The sequence below is a fragment of the Oryctolagus cuniculus genome, chromosome 4, assembly GCF_964237555.1.
Source record: "Oryctolagus cuniculus chromosome 4, mOryCun1.1, whole genome shotgun sequence".
Classification (NCBI taxonomy): domain Eukaryota; kingdom Metazoa; phylum Chordata; class Mammalia; order Lagomorpha; family Leporidae; genus Oryctolagus; species Oryctolagus cuniculus.
The window spans coordinates 105,206,308-105,223,837 of NC_091435.1; the positions used below are offsets into that span (position 1 = coordinate 105,206,308).

The 17,530-nt window shown below is 37.6% G+C and overlaps 1 protein-coding gene across 7 annotated transcripts in view; it reads right to left on the reverse strand.

Moving 5' to 3' along the window:
- The window catches only part of NAALADL2 (N-acetylated alpha-linked acidic dipeptidase like 2), a 1,435,315-nt gene that overhangs the window by 1,081,693 nt on the left and 336,092 nt on the right, over window positions 1–17,530 (reverse strand). Inside the window, exons 4-6 of one of the 7 annotated variants that reach the window (XM_070072495.1) lie at window positions 8,469–8,543; window positions 3,782–3,851; window positions 81–251 (exon numbers count right to left, since the gene is read on the reverse strand). The exons of the other annotated variants lie outside the window; for them this stretch is intronic. The gene's annotated coding sequence lies outside the window, so the exon portion shown is untranslated. The remainder of the gene's footprint in view (window positions 1–80; window positions 252–3,781; window positions 3,852–8,468; window positions 8,544–17,530) is intronic. 7 annotated transcript variants of the gene reach the window in all.

Sequence of the window (17,530 nt, forward strand, 5' to 3'; positions counted from 1 at the left end):
TTCAATACATTGTGAGTGTTAATAGGTATTTTCTCTATATGTTCTATAATTGAAAAAACTGATAATAAGTACGTACTTACAGAACTGTTTCCACCTTAGGGATTCAGGGTGCTTACTACTTTCAAATTAGCAAACAGACCCATATGGGAGACCAGAACCATGTTCCTTCTCTTCAAGCTGGCCCAGCCAGAGCTGTTGCAGGCAGCTGGAAAGTGTAATACCTGATAGGAGAGTCTATCTCTTTCTCCTTTCTGCCATTCAGATAAATAATAAATAAACAGATTTTAAAACAAAAGGAGGAAGCAATTTTATCACGCATTTTATTCTTTTTAAAGTCAATTTCATAAATTACAATAATTCAGGCTGAATTGTAATAACTAAGGAAATATTAAGATATTATTTCAGAAATATGAAGTTATTGTACAATTATCTTACTTTTCTTTAAAAAAAAGAATAGTGTCTGCAAATACTAGCTGATAGAATAAAAAAAGGGAGAGAATGATCCAACATGGGAAGTGAGATACACAGCAGACCCATAGAATGGCAGATGTCCTAAACAGCACTCTGGCCTTAGAATCAGCCTTTAAGGCATGCGGATCCGGCTGAAAAGCCCATGAGAGTATTTCAGGCATGGAAAGCCAAGACACTCTGGAGAAAAAAAAAAAAAAAAAAAAAAAAAAAAAAAAAACCCCTAAATGAAAGATCTCTGCGAGTGAGATCCCAGTGGAAAGAGCGGGTTATCAAAGAAGGAGGTACCTTTCTCTGAAGGGAGGAGAGAACTTCCACTTTGCCCATGGCCTTGTCTAAATATGATCAGAGTCGGTGAACTCAGGGGGCTTCCATAGCCTTGGCAGCTCATGACAAGAGCTACTTGTAGCAGAAATTCAGAGAATGCTAAAGGGTTAAGCCAAGAAAGGAAAGAAAGACTAACAACTGAATATCCACGCAGCAGAGGCTCTCAAGTGAGAAATAACATAAACTATATTTCCCACTTTGCACTTAAACTTGGCAGTTTCAAAAGTTGTAAATGTCCAAATTAATGCAAATTACTTTTTAAAAACAAAACACAGGCTCCATTAAACCGCATTACACAAGTTCTTAATCATCTGTATGTTCAGCTCATCTTTACAGGAATGTGTAGAAGGAATGTAACTGAGAAACAGGAAGACCAGCCAACAGACACCAAACACTTTCACACTAAATGTGACAGAATGCATTCAACTAGTTTGTTAAACCCAGCTTAATCACTGTCTGATAACATGAGTAGTTCTACAAAATTATATATTCATTTAATATACTAAAATTATCAACACTACATTGTCAATAAATGTAGATGTGTATATAAACAGGGAAAAACACTCTCAGAGACTTCTATGAAAAATTTCAGCTTGCAGGCCAGCACTGCGGCTCACTTGGCTAATCCTCCACCTGCGGCGCTGGCACCCTGGGGTTCTAGTCCAGGTTGGGGCACCGGATTCTGTCCCGGTTGCTTCTCTTCCAGTCCAGCTCTCTGCTGTGGCCTGGGAGTGCAGTGGAGGATGGCCCAAGTGCTTGGGCCCCTGCACCCGCATGGGAGACCAGGAGGAAGCACCTGACTCCTGGCTTCGGATCGGTGCAGCGCCCCAGCCTTAGCGGCCATTTTGGGATAAACCAATGGAAAAGGAAGACCTTTCTCTCTGTCTCTCTCTCTATCACTGTCTAACTCTGCCTGTTTAAAAAAAAAAAAAAAAGAAAAAAGAAACAAAAAATTTCAGCTTGTGTCATATGTGTCAATGTATAAATTGAAATTGCTTTTACACATTACCAATGGTATAAAATTCAGCATGGCAGTAAAAGGACGACTGAAATTCAAGAAAGCTAGTCTATTAACACACACACACACACACACACACACCTTTTGCACAAATTCCTTCTCTACCTTCTAATTGAACAGTATATCACTCAGAGAGCACCCTTGTTTGAAATGTAACCTAGGCTGGCGCCACAGCTCACTAGGCTAATCCTCCGCCTGCGGCGCCAGCACACCGGGTTCTAGTCCCGGTCGGGGCACCGGATTCTGTCCCGGTTGCTCCTCTTCCAGTCCAGCTCTCTGCTGTGGCCAGGGAGTGCAGTGGAGGATGGCCCAAGTCCTTGGGCGCTGCAACTGCATGCGAGACCAGGAGAAGCACTTGGCTCCTGGCTTTGGATCAGCACAGTGCGCTGGCCGCAGCATGCTGGCCGTAGCGGCCATTGTGGGGTGAACCAACTGAAAAAGAACACCTTTCTCTCTGTCTCTCTCTCTCACTGTTCACTCTGCCTGTCAAAAAATAAAGAAATAAAGAAATGTAACCTATACTCAGTAAGAGGTAATGTTATTCTCTGGATCATTTATTTATCACTGAAACTTTGTTTTTGATCTAGTATTTTAACAGCTTGAACAAAAGTAAACTATTTCCATCAGCAAACAAAAAACAGCAACTGACAGTCAAAAACAGTGGATGTGTTTTTTCGTTCAGATGTTTTCCTACAAGGAGAAAACATTCAAGTGCACGTGAAGTTTTAATGATGCTAGAAAGCTAAATAGAGACCCTTTATCTATTTCTTAGGGAATGGACATCTTGTATCAGTAGATTAACACAAGGGTAATCCTCTGTACTTGGCATCAATAAAAGAGAGAAACATTCCTACCTCATCTTGCAAAGATCTGCAAAATTTCTGCTTATCACTGCCTGGCATACACTACCTTCCATTGTACAGACTCTACTGCTTCACCAGCCAAGGTCCCCAGATCATGATTGTCACCAGAATGCTCAGTATCATCCCTCCTGAAGACATCAAGTATCTGTCTCTTGATCACATCTACTTATTTTGGTTCCCTTTCCTACACAATTTATATCCTTTGACACGAAGTGTTATCCACCCTTTATGACCTACTTCACATTCTATCATTATTGCTATTGGGTCTTCTAAAATCACACTAAACTGAAAGTTTTTCCTTCTCTATAAATTCTGTAAAATTCATTTTTAACTTTTATTTAATAAATATAAATTTCCAAAGTACAGCTTATGGATTACAATGGCTTCTCCTCACCCCCCATAACTTTCCTCTCACCCGCAACCCTCCCATATCCTGCTCCCTCTCCCATTCCATTCACATCAAGATTCATTTTCAATTCTCTTTATAAACAGAAGATCAATTTAGCACATATTAAGTAAAGATTTCAATAGTTTGTACCGACACAGAAACACAAAGTGTAAAGTACTGTTTGAATACTATTTATAGCATTAATTCACAATGTACAACACATTAAGGACAGAGATCCTACATGAGGAGTAAGTGCACAGTGACTCCTGTTGTTGACTTAACAATTGGCACTCTTGTTTATGGCGTCAGTAATCACCCTAGGCTCTTGTCATGAGTTGCCAAGGCTAGTAATATTCATTTTTATACCTCACCTTTGCAGTCTGTTATATACTACCTTGCTTAGTAGTGACTATCTAACAAGAATTCACTGAAACTCAGAACCATCAGGGGCTACTTGGAACCTCTGGTCCAGATGGCCTTCTAATGAACAAAGGCATTCTCCACTCCACTGATAAAAGCCCACCCTGGTTTTCTTTGCCCTCTGCCTCCCTCTTGCTTCCAAGGATAAGATGTATTAATGTTATTTACTAAGTTTAAGAATCATGATCAGAATCAGGTAAAAAGTAGCCCCGGTAAATGCCCATGACGTGACTTTTTTTTTTTTTTTTTGAATTTTAAAGTTCAACAGCTTTGCATTAGTTTATTCCTCACACTTACCTGACTCGCTATCATTTTAATTCCTGATAACACACTAAGGTTCTGTCTGCTTTTATCACATATCACATGCCTGAAAACAAATAAAATTTTATAATGAGGAATTTTATCTTGATCAAGCATGATATTCCCCTTTAATCTTCTATGATAATCCTCATGTCCTCATTTCTCAGAGATGCTTAAAATGTAGAGTTGCTTTGTGCTATTGAGAACAGGGTTCAACATTCCTTTTAAATGCCAGAGAGTATGAAATGCCTCTACACTTGGGACACGGTATAATGTCTACCACAGTACCCATATGTGTATAGTAAGGATTCACAAAATACAGACTCAATATGTATTTGTTTGTTGTAAGCACTGGTATTCCAGTACCATGTAATCGCCAAAAGATATGTATATTCGTTTTTGATGTTACTAAGTCTATATGCATTTTGAGATTATTTTCTGACATTCTAAAGATTATCATTGATTTTCCTAATAGTAGTCTTCTGCTAATTTTTCAGAAGAACATTGACAATGAAGAGTATGCAGGCATGAAGATGAAGGTGGAAAAGGTCACTGTGCTCAAGCAGTAGATGGACAATGCTCCTTGTTAAACAAAGCAGGTTCAGAATCAAGATACCCTTTGTCATATTTTTCATTCCTCTGACTTTCATTCTTTCAAGAAATCACACCTCCTATCAATGATATTTAATAGCTAAGTTATTATTTTCCCACAGTAGATATGTAGCAAGTATATGTACTCAAGTCTACATTAGATTATTAATAAATACAGTTGACTTTCTTCATCTCCAAAAAATGGACTTTTGTTTTTCTTCCTATAGAAACTGATTATCTTTTTTTTAACTTTTATTTAATGAATATAAATTTCCAAAGTACAGCTTATGGATTACAATGGCTTTCCCCCCCATAACTTCTCTCCCACCCACAACCCTCCCCTTTCCCTCTCCCTCCCCTCTTCCATTCACATCAAGATTCATTTTCAATTCTCTTTATGTACAGAAGATCAGTTTAGCATATATTAAGTAAAGATTTCAACAGTTTGCACCCACATAGTAATACAAAGTGAAAAATACTGTTTGAGTACTAGTTTATAGCGTTAAATCACAATGTACAGCACATTAAGGACAGAGATCCTACATGGGGAGTAAGTGCACAGTGACTCCTGTTGTTGACTTAACAAATTGACACTCTTGTTTATGGCATCAGTAATCACCCTAGGCTCTTGTCATGAGTTGCTAAGGCTATGGAAGCCTTTTGAGTTCACCGATTCTGATCATATTTAGACAAGGTCGTAGTCAAAGTGAAAGTTCTCTCCTCCCTTCAGAGAAACTGATTATCTTTTCAATTACAATGACAGCTAGCCAGTAAAAGTATCCTAAAGGCAATTACCATTAGGTCCCAACTATAAATATATTTTTTCATGAGTCAAACTCTAATCATTTTAGGCAATTAAAATCCAGTATTATCACTTCCTTGTGTTAGAACAGAGAAAGGAAAACACTTAGTGGGAAAAAATACACTATCTACACTCTAGTTAAATAAACTATAAAATCAATACATAGTTTTATCAAAACATCCTTAATGTACTGTTCAGAGATAAAGTTCCTTCAAAGGAGGTAGAACAGTGGTTTCTGGGCTAGTGTTTAAGTAAGCTGGGAAAAAATTGCAAGATTCAATCTTTGAAAAGATTGTTAGTTGACAAATGCACATAGGCACTTTATTTATTATTATTGTGATTGGAATCAACATGTATAAAGCAGTAAACTTTAGTTAATTATTGTCTCATTATGTATAGCTTTCCACTAACTTTTCCCATGCTGATTACATCAGTTTTGCCCCAAAGGGATTTAACAGAATAAAAACTTCCTCTAAGATCACACAATGCATTCTGGATGAATTATGTCTTTAAATATGTACATTCTGCATAAACAATGATGCAGGTTTATTGGGCATGGTGAACAATGAAGTTATTTATAATGAAATCAATGGAATTCTTAATTTTATCACACTGCCACATGATTCACATAAAGTATATAACGATCCATCATAGAAATGAGAGAAATCTCTTCTATCCTCAATAAGTGAAATCAGAAGCAATATGTGCCAGGAAGTTAGCTCATCTGTCAGTTACAACGCATCATTACAGGTTTCCAGATTATGAATATGTAGTTCTCTGAGTGGGGAATTTCATGGCTGAGGGAATACAGAGTAGTTTCACAGTCAAAAACAAAGGATATAGAATTTGGGCAGGTTTGGGGCCCCTGGGGACTGGATGGAGCATATGGCTGAATGTTGTTCCTAACAAGATTTCAGGAAGACACAGCTACGGAACTGCAGAGCTATAGCATTAACAGAGGTGTTAACCTTTAAAGCTTATTACCTAAATAGGACCATTTCCTGCCACTTGGGTTTTGTCACGTGCTGTGAGAGGTAAGCACTGTATAGAATCATGGTTTCTATTTCTGGTATCATTATTCTGATTGTATAGCATTTTGAAGTTAACCAGCATTGCTTTATAAACCATGCACTTTGTGAACTATGCATTTTGTAAGCCATGTGGAACTTAGAAACAGCAAGGGAAGTATGAGGCTCTTTTACCATGTGTCAGAAAGACTGAGTTCAAGTAAGAAATAATTCGTCTTGCTTGGCTAGGTTTGTCAATCAACAGCATTTATTGGTTGCCTTCTATTGATACAAGTTCTTATTTGCAGATAGTTGGTTCAAAAAGGAAGACGGTGAGAGCCTCTGCTTCCGAAGAACGGCCCAAATGAATACATAATGGTGGCATATTTTAAATGTATCTCCTCAGTGTGTATGCCTAGGTAACTGAAACTCTTTAAAAGATGTTTTTAGGGGTCAGCATTGTGGCACAGCAAATTAAGCCACCACTTGCGATGATGACATCCCATCAAAGTGCCAATTCTACCTTCAATACAGTTTCCTGCTAATGCACCTGGGAAATCAGTGGAAGTGCTTGGGGTCCTGCTACATACATGGGAGACCCAGACAGAGCTTCAGGCTCCTGAATTTGGCCTGGTCCATCCCTGGCTGTTGTGAGAAGGAACTAGCAGATAGAAGATCTCTTGGTTTCTTTCTCTCTCTCTCTGTATAACTCTACCTTATCAAGCAAATAAATGAATACTTTTAAAAGATGCTTCAGGCCGGCGCCGCGGCTCACTAGGCTAATCCTCTGCCTTGCGGCGCCGGCACACCGGGTTCTAGTCCTGGTCGGGGCGCCAGATTCTTTCCCGGTTGCCCCTCTTCCAGGCCAGCTCTCTGCTGTGGCCAGGGAGTGCAGTGGAGGATGGCCCAAGTGCTTGGGCCCTGCACCCCATGGGAGACCAGGAGAAGCACCTGGCTCCTGCCTTCGGATAGGCGCTGTGCGCCGGCCGCAGCGCGCCAGCCGTGGCGGCCATTGGAGGGTGAACCAATGGCAAAAGGAAGACCTTTCTCTCTGTCTCTCTCTCTCACTGTCCACTCTGCCTGCCAAGAAAAAAAAAAAAAGCTTCAGTCATGTTATCAATAGAGATATGACCTTAAGAATGCCCTTGAATTTTCAATTTATCTGGTTAATAGGCATTCTAATGCATCCTTTTCCAACTCTCACTCCAAAGCTAGAGCCTAAACAGATAGTCATCTTTGGACCATTCAAAATAAATGCACCTACACAATGTGAGACTATCTAATGAAAGAACTTCAAAAATATTCTGCATCATTTAAAATGTGTAGGTATTCTAAAATGGGATTCAAGTGCCAACTGGAAAGCTTTGTAATAAACTAATTACATCCAGTTTCTCCCATTTATAACTCCTAGAAATATCTGAAATAAGAGATATAACTCTAGACTTATCTAAATGAAAGTTTAGATAATATTATGAATGAACAACAGACATTAAATAGACATGTTCCTAAGTCCACCAACACCAGAAGTTCTATGAAAGTCTCATCAGTGGCATGGAGACCAGCTCACTCTCAGCTAAAGGCATGAGAGATCAATTTCTGAGGGATACTTCCCAAGCCTTGGATGGCAAATCCAAGCCCAGTCTTCGACAAGAATCCACAGGCAGATCATTGTTTGATCTGTCTCTGATGGTATACTTTGTTCCTCCTATCATGTTTTATTTACAGTTCATACCACCCAAGTATCTAATAAAACAAAGAGAAAAATTTACTTTACTCTGGGGGATATTGTTTGCATTCCAAGGGTATCTTCCTCTCTACCACTATACTTTAGCTGACTCAAGAATCACTGGTGGTCTTCTCAAGTGTTTCTATTCTTTACCAGGCTTTCAAGGACCAGTTTTTCTCTCTACAGGCCCTACTGTGCCCTGCCCCTCTCTTTTATAACTTCCTACAAGACTGCAGTCACAGTAGGGCTACAATGCAGCCCTCATATCTCTTCAGCACTTCAGCATTAGTTTTTCTTACCCTGTTCCTAGATAATACAGTTATTTCACAAATCCATGTGTCTACATGGCTATTTCACCTTACATATTTCCCCATAAATACATAAGTTATCAACCATTCAGACCTTCACTAACACCATCCTCTTCTTTTTAAATTCTGTTAACTCCTTTTCTTCTCTGCAGTGAGGAAAATTATAATATTTGATTTTGTCCAGTCCTCTGTCAGAATACATGTTATCTCTTTATAACACTAAATGATATTGATATGCAGAATATCTTACCTTAATTGTTCGTATGTGTTCATATCTTGTGTACTCCTGCTTGAAGTTTAACCTGCTATACAATTTTCTATCTTTCTGTAAATGATAATACCAGAATGCAGAACTCAGGTCACATAAATTAATCAGTTACCCTTTATGAAAGTCCACCCAGAGTTATGCCAGAATTATCATGGATGGAGACTTTCTATTATTACCAACATTTAATTCCTCTTTCTCAGAATGGAACCTGCAGTTAAACAATAAAAAGTGCTTATTTTACTCAATCAATAATCTGTGTTACTTGGATCAGTGTGATTAACAACACTACACTTTTCAAATCACATTTCCTTAAATTCATTCTTTAAGGAAAACACCAATTAGCTTCCTATTACAGACAATTAAAAAATCTACACGCTAATTAACATCCTCTCTACTCAATTGGAATCTACAAATACTCAAAATAAAACTACAGCAAAAACCTGAGGGGTAATATCTTTCTATTTCTCTCTAATGCAGTAATTAATTATTCTTCAAAAAAAAAAAAACCCTGCACATATATTTTCAATCTGTAAGACATTTAAGTAGTAACAGTGAGTAAGGTCTAGCCCAAAGACATAAAATATATTAACAAAATAGTATAGATTTCAAGCAATCAATTGGAATTAACCCTCTAATACATCCATTTATTTTGAGAAAGTTTACTTTTAGACTTTTTGTCAGAAAAGCATACATCAAGTATTATCATGATTGTCAAAACTAAAAATCTCTCTGGGAGAAACACCAAGGAATGAACTTGATAAGCACAAAAAATATATCGATTTGTCTCAGTATCTCCCATACCTACAGTAATGCCTAGTCATGCATGGTTAATAAAAGCACGGGTGCCAAGTTGGAGTGTGCATGAAGTGAATAATTTTTTCCTTAATTCTTCATCATTCCTTAAAGCCAGTCAGTCATGAAATGTTGTCAGTCCTAGCCTAGAAATGTCTCTGAAATTTTCCACTTCTCTTAAAACTCCCTGCAAAATTCTATCAAAGCTTAGTTTTCTTTTAGCAAGCACTCCAGTAGTTTCTTCCCTTGAGACATTATAAATAACTGTCTAAATAACAGGTCAGGGGCCAGTGCTGTATGGTGGCAGGTAAAGCTGCCACCTGCAGTGCTGGCATCCCATATGGGGCAGGTTCCAGTCCTGGCTGCTCCTCTGCAGATCAAGCTCTTTGCTATGGCCTGGGAAAGCAGTAGAAGATGGTGCAGATCCTTGGGCCCCTGCACCTGCATGGGAGACCAGGAAGAAGTTCCTGGATCCTGGCTTCAGATCAGCTCACCTCCAGCCCAGCTCTGGTAATTGCAACCATTTGGGGAGTGAACCAGTGGATGGAAGACCTCTCTCTCTTTCTCTGCCCATGCCTTTCTGTAACTTTGCCTTTGAAATAAATACATAAATAAATCTTTAAAAAAAAACAGGTCAATAATAACATTCTAATGTGCATCCTCTGGCTCTGGTTTGTACACAATCTGAACAACTTAGTAACAATAGAAAATCCTGGTGATCAGGCTCTGGATCCAACAATCATCTTGATGTGCATTTCTTGACATTTCATGAAATCTCTTGCATCCTATGTATTAGCAAAACCTAGCATCTCTGTATACCTTAAGCAAGCCCTGCTCATGCATGCTTTATGTATGCCAGAACATTATCCTCTTCCTCTTCATCTTTTGTTTTTTTTTCCATTCAGTAACAACCACTCAGTGAAACTAGTTATTTTATATAGGTGCTGGTGTCATCTCAGCCTTAAAGTCTTACCAAGAAATTCAAATAGAGGTAGAGTATTCTTACTGTACATAATTTATAAATTAATTCTGATCTGGATAAGATCAAGACAAAAATTTATCACTTTTTAACAAAAGGATTTGATTATGCTGGAAATAAGTGCCAAAGGAATAATAAAACTACACCAGCTAATGATTTCTGTGCCTATAAACAATTAAATTAAATATATTGATTACTTAACATAACTATGCATTTCCTAATGAAAATAACCTACTGAATCATATTAGTATTTGTATAGCTTGTTCACTAATATATGTAGTTAATAATTAATCTATAAAATATTTCCAATCCTATAAGAACTAATAGAATCACACAAGTTCACACAAAATGGGATTTCAGGCTTTCATACCTCCAAGGCAGTGCTGTCCTCATGAACTTAACATCTTGCTATTTGTTGACTCTGATCAAAATGAATGATTACACACCACTGTTTCATTATCTTTTGGATCTTATAACAAATTGGCAGGTGTTATGAATACACATAAAGTCTAACACCAAGTTTTCTGTTTGATTTCTTTGAACTTGCAGTGGTATCAGCTGATGAATTATTTATACAGTTCCCTTCAAGTAACATGCATGTGTGTTTGTTGATAAGGTTGTGATTTGCTAAATGAGCATCCAGATGATGAGACACGACAGATTATTTTTTGTTTTTAATATGAATTCATAGAAAATTTGTATAATTGTTAAAAAAATTTCTAAATATCTTATATATTATATATTTTTTTGACAGGTAGAGTGGACAGTGAGAGAGAGAGACAGAGAGAAAGGTCTTCCTTTTGCCATTGGTTCACCCTCCAATGGCCGCCACGGCTGGCGCGCTGCGGCCGGCACACCGCGCTGATCCGATGGCAGGAGCCAGGTACTTATCCTGGTCTCCCATGGGGTGCAGGGCCCAAGCACTTGGGCCATCCTCCACTGCACTCCCTGGCCACAGCAGAGAGCTGGCCTGGAAGAGGGGCACCAGGACAGAACCGGAGCCCCGACCAGGACTAGAACCCGGTGTGCCGGCGCCGCAAGGCAGAGGATTAGCCTGTTGAGCCGCGGTGCCAGCCAAAATATCTTATATATTATATTACAACAACTATTCAAAAGCTTTCTCATACAAACATATGAGACTCCTAAAATTGCTTATTGAAGAAAAAAATTGCCTTCTGTAAGAGACAACAGACAATAAGTTTCAGATTTTGTATAAAGTATGTTAGACATTTTTAAAATAACTTTTCAAGAAAAGAAAGTAAATAAATTAAAGAACATATATAAGAAACAAGAGAAAATTCAATTGTCTTCCAAATGGTAAGATGAAGGTCCATTAGAGTTCAAAAATATATTTCTAGAGAAAACACAACACAGAAATTTCCAAATTCCATTATCTGTGTTTTTGTTTACTGCATCTTTAAGATGGAATATGAATCACATTCATCATGAGAAACAAAAGGCATCATAAAATAAAAAGAAAAGTAATTTAAAATATTCTAATTCTACAACTTTGGTTCTTGTTAAATACAGAAGCTTATTCACTTTAAGATATTTGGGATATTAAGGAAAATATATTAGTACATATGCCAATAACATATTTAAATATACATATTACAAAAGCAGTTTACATACACAATTGAACTCATGGCCTCACTTAAACAGTGTATGCAGAAAATTCTTTCAACAATCTACTGGTACATGTCTGAAATTAAGCCTATATCACACTAAGTAAATAAATAACTATATCAAAACAATGTTATAGGTATACTTTTAAAAAGCATTATAATATAATTATAATTTTAAAATGCTTTAACCTGTAAACGAAAATATAAGGTCACCAAAGAATACTATAAACTATTTCCAAAAAAAAAAAGAGGGGGACCATTATCTTTCAATTTGAAGTCATTTGAAGGGCGGAGCTACAGAGAGAGAGAGAGACAAAGACAGAGAGATCTTCCATCCACTAGTTTACTCTCCAAATGGCCGTAATATCCACAAGGGGGCCAGGAGCCAGGAGTTTCTTCTAGGTCTCCCACATGGGTGCAGATGTCAAGCACTTGGGCCATCTTCCACTGTTTTCCCAGACCACCAGCAGGGAGCAAAATCAGAAGGAAGTAGAGCAGCTGGGGCCTGAACCGGGGCTCATACAGGATGCTGGTACTGCAGGTATACGGTGGTGCCAGCCCCAATTTTATTTTAAAATAACATAAAAGCAAACCATCTTTAACCACTTAACCTCAAATTTTGAAGGAAAGAGAGGGAGAGAAAACAAGGTTGATTAAGAGAAAGAAACAACTTATGGGAATAAACTATGAAAATTAAAGGCACACTGAGTTAATTCATTAAAAATAAGAGCATTAAATTGCAATTATAATGGATTTTTCTGAAAACTTATTGACAAAATGAAACATGCAAAAGGAGATAATATAACAAAACTCAAAGTTTTTTAATTACATGATAAAGTAAAACATTTGCTCATATGTCACTTTTATATTGGGGCAATGGAATGTTTTTTAAGAAGCATTACATAACTCTTTTCTCCAAACAAACAAAATCCTTTTGATCAGAGTAAATTCTTTCAAACTTTTAATCACAATCTAGAATCTGCTATTATGATAGGCAAAAATGTGATAATCTGCCTAACTTGTTCTATGAAAAAAATTGGAAAATTTTCTAAAAACTAGTAAATATTTCCATGAAAAATCAAATAAAATGATAATACCAAAGCTTGATTGAGCAATTAATTTGAGTTAAGGATGGGAGAAGATGTCCTACATTATCAGCTGTTAATGAAATAAAAGGCTGGGCAGTCTTATTGTTACATGTCCAAGGTCTTCTGTAATATCTAGGAAAGCTAAAACATACCCACATCTATGTCATTCAAAAGTTCATTTTCTTATCAATTAAATTTCATGACCCGCCAACAAAAGACATTATTATATACTTATTATATTATGTAAGTATGCTTGTTTATGACAGAATTCACAGTATGATCTCCTCATGAACACACTGCCAGAAAAAACACTTTATCTCCAAAACAAATTACCCTCTGACTCAAAAATAGCAAAATGAAATTTCTAACACTAAGTAAACAAAATTGTAACTCATCAGAAGGGTTTCTGTGTATTCTGCAACTTCTCTTCTCTCTACTTCCACCAACTTGTTTGGTCAACTTGCTTTTCCTCCAATTGTACTTAATCATATCAAAATGTACCAGACTAGAATTGAGGTAAGACTTTCTAATAGGCATCTTTCCTTCCATATTTGCATTTTACTGGAAGTTACTTTATTTTCTGACCCAGAATGTAACCACAAACTTTCCAGTTTTAATAGATCCAAAACATTTGTACTTCAGTCCTGATGGAACAACTATCTTTGCATTCTTCACTCTTTAGCTCTGCTGTCCATCAGGAAACTCACAGGAAATAAAAATATAAGGAAGAATAGGGAAGTTGTTCTGAGTTTAAATATTCCTGATAATCTACTTTCAGAGAACTGAGAAAAATAGAAACGAAAAATAAAAACTAAGAGAAAGTCTACTCCTGCATATTTATGTAACTGTGTCACAAACTACCTCTTGTGGGTAAATGTGGCAAGCCATGGCCAAGCAAATCATTTTTTTTTTTTTTGACAGGCAGAGTGGACAGTGAGAGAGACAGAGAGAAAGGTCTTCCTTTTGCCGTTGGTTCACCCTCCAATGGCCGCCACGGCCGGCATGCTGCAGCCGGAGCACCGCGCTGATCCGATGGCAGGAGCCAGGTGCTTTTCCTGGTCTCCCATGGGGTGCAGGGCTCAAGCACTTGGGCCATCCTCCACTGCACTCCCTGGCCACAGCAGAGAGCTGGCCTGGAAGAGGGGCAACCGGGAAAGAATCTGTTACCGTGACCAGGACTAGAACCCGGTGTGCCGGTGCCGCTAGGTGGAGGATTAGCCTATTGAGCTGCGGCGGCGGCCTGGCCAAGCAAATCATATCAGTCCTCTGAGATATGTAAATCAGACCATAGCATGTAAGCCAGGACTAGAAAGAGCCTAATACATACCATGCACTATAACAGGATGGTGTTGAATTAATAATAAGAAATTATACTCAGAACCTAAACATTATATTCAGATGATATAGCCTGAAAACACATCAAGTTTTGTAACTTAAGGCAATTTTGATTACGTTTGGTAAGAGTAATTAGAAGGATCTACCACCTGATGGGAAAACTGGCATTGCTGCAAACTTGACCATGTTCCCAAACAGGGTATGGAAAATCTGACACTCTCTGATAGCATTTGTTATTAAATTAATTCTTTATGTTTAATTGTAGTCAACTCTTCCTTCTATAAGTTGCAACCATTGAAATACTCATGTGTGTAATTTTCATAAAGCTTTTAATCTAATGCTTCAGGAAATTCAGGCTTATCCATTCTCAAGAAGCCATGTGATACTGAACCAAAAGCTGTTGCCTCTGCCTAAACCTGGCCCACCAGCAGTGCAGCTAATCAGGGTTGCAGAGGATGTGCATTAGCGTATTTTATAGAGCATCATTCACATACACAATAAGGTAAACAGTATTCACAGTTGTGTAGTGCACAAAATGCAATGCTGTCCATGAATGTTCTCCTAAATTCCACAGATAGTAGAAAACTTTCATCCTATTTAGTTCATAATACATTATTGTCTGTTATCTACCAGGTACTGGAATATAAGCACTCAATAAGCAGAATTTTTGTCACTTTAATTCCCCAATGTGTGCTAAGTACCTAAAATATGCCTGCTGCAATGCAGACATTAATAAATATTTGTTAAGTGAATGATGCAAAAGGAAGACTCTAAATCTGTAGCAGGAAAGAAGATTTGGCTGGTGCTTAATTAAAGACAGTGCTAGAAAGAAATTCCGACAATGAAAGAGGCCATAGTCATAGCCTAAAAGGTACAAGCACTTGTTTGTGCTCTTCTGAAGGTGTCCTTTAATGTTGCCTGAAAAATAAACTATTCATAGCTTTATAGTCATAAAATGAGCACTCTAGACACCCTCATGCATCCTTGTTTTTATTTCATTTCTTTTTTTAACTTTTATTTAGTAAATATAAATTTCTAAAGTACAGTTTATGGATTACAATGGCTTTCCCCCCCACCCCATAACCTCCCTCCGACTCACATCCCTCCCATCTCCCACTCCCTCTCCCATTCCATTCACATCAAGATTCATTTTCAATTCTCTTTATATACAGAAGACCAATTTAGTATATACTAAGTAAAGATTTCATCAGTTTGCACCCACACAGAACATAAAGTGTAAAATACTGTTTCAGTACTACTTACAGCATCAATTCCCATTGGATAACACATAAAGGACAGAGATCCCACATGAGGAGTAAGTACACAGTGACTCCTGTTGTTGACTTAACAATTTGACACTCTTGTTTATGGCGTCAGAAATCTCCCTAGGCTCTCGTCATGAGTCGCCAAGGCTATGGAAGCCTTTTGAGTTCACTGACTTTGATCTTATTCAGATAAGGTCATAGTCAAAGTGGAAGTTCTCTCCTCCCTTCAGAGAAAGCTACCTCCTTTGATGGCCCATTCTTTCTACTGGGATCTCACTCAAAGAGATCTTTCATTTAGGTTTTTATTCTGTTTGTTTGTTTGTTTGTTTGTTTGTTTTTTGCCAGAGTGTCTTGGCTTTCCATGCCTAAAATACTCTCATGGGCTCTTCAGCCAGATCCGAATGCCTTCAGGGCTGATTCTGAGGCCAGAGTGCTGTTTAGGACACCTGCCATTCTATAAGTCTGCTGTGTATCCTGCTTCCCAAGTTAGATCATTCTCTCCCTTTTTTATTCTATCAGTTAGTATTAGCAGACGCTAGTCTTGTTTGTGTGATCCCTTTGACTCTTAGACCTATTAGTGTGATCAATTGTGAACTGAAATTGATCACTTGGACTAGTGAGATGGCATTGTACATGTAACCTTGATGGGATTGTATTGGAATCCCCTGGCATATTTATTTCATTTCTAACTCACATTTCATGATAGCCTAGGAGATAAAAGGAAGAAAGTGATAACCCTGAAGGGACCCAGTGATAGACCAGTTAACTATCAACTATGCTAGAGGTTGTGAGGACACATTAAAATGACTGTTGCAAAATGTCCATCTCCAAATTCCAAGGCTCTTGAGCTAAGATCCACATCAAGAACAATACAGTGACTAATTTCTGGAAAGAAAACCAACCCAAAGAGAAAATATGAGATTATGAGTTCAAACATTGAATGATGACCCATGAATGGGATAAGAAGAAAATCTTATAAAGAGACATTCTCAGAGAAAACAGAATTCTCTTTCTTCTGGATTGTCCACAAAATACATAACTACTCTAACAATTTGTGGTCAAAATACCCTAACCTTTAAAATTGTTGAAATTTAAATTGTTAAAGTAAGATGTTTTTTGAAATGCTCCAAAAGAGACCCAGTGGTGAATGCAAGGTTGCTGCTCCTGAGGGTTTTGTGTACCAGTATCTTTCAAGCTGGCAACTAATTTCCTCATAGAGTTTGATGCACTGTACCAACAAGGCTTTCTCTCTTTTCTGATTACTTCTTTCACTGTCACACTGTTAGGTGTTGATATCACATTCCTCTTGGCAGGCAGGTGTTGTATGGTGTGAAAATTCGAGTGATAGAAAATAATGCAAACAATTCCTCACGTTATCATTTTGCCAATAAATGGCATTCTACTGAATAAAATAAAAACTTGTGTCATCTGTAAAGCTGCCCTAAATCCTATATTCAAAACTAAGTAAAAAGATTCACCCTGAAGGATCTTGAACATAAACAACATTGTTGTCAATTAATCTAGAAAAAAACCAGATATGACAGGTGTTCATCCCAACCCAGCACTTTACCTCCTATAATAAAAATGGCAAGTTTCTGAAAAATCTCAAAACCAGAGAAAACTTCCCATCTCCTACAATGATAGTGACACAATAGGAAGAAAATTATGTTATTATTTGTTTAGAACTTCAAAAGATAAAGCTCAATATTTTCACTTTATGCAGGTAATTAAACTTTCTAGGCTTAGATGACACCAGAACCTCATGGTTCTCACACAAAAGAATGTGTATTCTTAAATGTACTCACTCAAATAACTTTTCCATTGGTATAGTGCCTATTTTTATGTGTGACCCAGGTCTGAGTTTGCAAATGATCAAAATCTGTGTATATGTGTGTTTGTGTGAGTATATGTATTTTGTCGATACAAATTAAATCACTTGGTTAACTTTTATCTTCCTAGC